The sequence below is a fragment of the Gossypium arboreum genome, unplaced genomic scaffold, assembly GCF_025698485.1.
Source record: "Gossypium arboreum isolate Shixiya-1 unplaced genomic scaffold, ASM2569848v2 Contig00318, whole genome shotgun sequence".
NCBI classification, from domain to species: domain Eukaryota; kingdom Viridiplantae; phylum Streptophyta; class Magnoliopsida; order Malvales; family Malvaceae; genus Gossypium; species Gossypium arboreum.
The window spans coordinates 1-2,500 of record NW_026440434.1 but is presented as its reverse complement, the minus strand read 5'-3'; the positions used below and the strand labels follow the sequence as shown (position 1 = coordinate 2,500).

General features: G+C 38.2%; 1 pseudogene; it reads left to right on the top strand.

Moving 5' to 3' along the window:
* The window catches only part of LOC128288894 (photosystem II protein D1-like), a 4,002-nt pseudogene extending 2,425 nt beyond the window's left edge, over window positions 1-1,577 (top strand).
* Window positions 1,578-2,500: the final 923 nt, after the last annotated feature.

Genomic DNA, 2,500 nt, shown 5'->3' with positions numbered 1-2,500 from the left:
CTGTTGAGGTCTATCCTGTAGAGGTACTCAAATTGGATCAGTGATCGATTTTTAGGTTTCGTCAAACCTAATTGGTTCCCAATTACGTAAATCAATAGTTCAAACCGCACTCAAAGGTAGGGCATTTCATTTTTATAGGAACTTCTGTACCAGAAACAATGGTATCTCCAATTATAGCCCTCTGGGATGTAAAATATATCTCTTCTCACCATCCCCTATAGTGTATGAGACAAATGTATGCATTTCGATTAGGTCGTATTCTATGGTTACGATTCTACCATATATGTCTTTTTCATTTCGTCGAAAATCAATTTTACGGTATAGACGCTTATGACCTCTATGCCTTGCGGTAATGATCCTCTGGCATTACGACCTTTACCACAACGATGCTGTCCATAGATCAAATTATTTCGTGGATTGGATTCACTTGACTGTCTACGGCTCCCATTGTGTGCCTGTAGAAGTTTTATAAATGTATCGCCATGCTATTAAGTATTTTGATTTAAGTTCTTTTCGTTCTAAGAGGGAATAGAATAACCCGGTTGAAGCGTAATGATCATACGCCTGTAATGCATTGTATGTCCCATAATAGGTCCCATTCTTCTACCCTTTCCGGGGAGTCGATGACTATTCATAGCTATTACCTTGACACCAAAGAAGAGTTCGACCCAATGCTTTATTTCTGTCCTAGTTGATCCTGATTCGACATTAGAAGTATATTGATTTTTCACCAATAACCGAATACTTTTGTCTGTAACTACTACATATTTGATTCCATCCATAAATCTATTCTCTTCCTATGAGTTCGAGTCTCAATAAGAATGCTAGTTCTTACTGTCTATATGTTATGATATGAACATACCACACCAATTCGTTATGTATAGATGATGAGATTCCATTGATACAGAGCCAATTCCAATAGACTTATTGAGTGGTCCCATTGGCGCATCCAGTAGGAATTGAACCTACGAATGCGCCAATTATGAGTTAAGCGCTTTAACCATTCAGCCATGGATGCTTAGCGGGATCCTCGTACATGGTGAATAAACCAAATCCAATTGAAATGAAATCTTAGGATAAACCAATGCAATTTAGAGGAATCAATGAAAGGACATCAATTCAAATCCTGGATTTTCGAATTGAGAGAGATATTGAGAGAGATCAAGAATTCTCACTATTTCTTAGATTGCATGGACCCAATTCAATTCAGTGGGATCTTTCATTCACATTTTTTCCACCAAGAACGTTTTATAAAACTCTTGGACCCCTGAATTTGGAGTATCCTGCTTTCACGCAATTCACAGGGTTCAACAAGCAATCGATATTTCACGATCAAGGGTGTAGTACTATTTGTAGTAGCGGTCCTTATATATCGTATTAACAATTCGAAATATGGTCGAAAGAAAAATTTCTATTTGACAGGGCTTTCTTCCTATACCTATGAATTCCATTGGACCAGAAATGACACATTGGAAGAATCTTTTGGGTCTTCCAATATCAATAGGTTGATTGTTTCTGCTCCTGTATCTTCCAAAAGGAAAAGATCTCTGAGAGCTGTTTCCTGGATCCGAAAGAGAGTACTTGGGTTCTCCCAATAACTAAAAAAGTGTATCATGCCTGAATTCCACTGGGGTTCGCGGTGGTGGAGGAACCGGATCGGAAAAAGAGGGATTCTAGTTGTAAGATATCTAATGAAACCGTCGCTGGAATTGAGATCTCATTCAAAGAGGAAAGATATCAAATATCTGGAGTTTCTTTTTGTATATTATATGGATGATTCGATCCGCAAGGACCATGATTGGGAATTGTTTGATCGTCTTTCTCCGAGTAAGAGGCGAAACATAATCAACTTGAACTGGACACAGCTATTCGAAATCTTTTAGTGAAAGACTGGATTTGTTATCTCATGTTTGCTTTTCGTGAAAAAATACCAATTGAAGTGGAGGGTTTCTTCAAGTAAACAACAAGGAGCCAGGTCAACTATTCAATCAAATGATATTGAGCATGTTTCCATCTCTTCTCGAGAGGCAAGTGGGTTATTTCTTGCAAAATTGTGCTCAATTTCATATGTGGTAATTCCGCCAAGATCTCTTCGTTAGTTGGGGGAAGAATCTACAATGAATCGGATTTTTGAGGAACATATCGAGGAGAGAATTGGATTTGGTTAGACAATGTATGGTTGGTAAACAGGGATCGATTTTAGCAAGGTACGGAAATGTATCGTCAAATATTCAATATGATTCCACAAGATCTAGTTTCGTTCAAGTAACTTGATTCTCGCTAATTGAAAGGATCTTCTGATCAATCCAGAGATCGTTTCTGATTCCATGAATAATGAGGATTCGGAATATCACACATTGATCAATCAAAGAGATTCAACCAAAAGAAAGATCGATTCTTTGGGATCCTTCCTCTTCAAACGGAACGAACGGAGATAGAATCAGACCGATTCCCTAAGTGCCTTTCTGATATTCCTCAATGTCCCGGCTATTCACGGAAC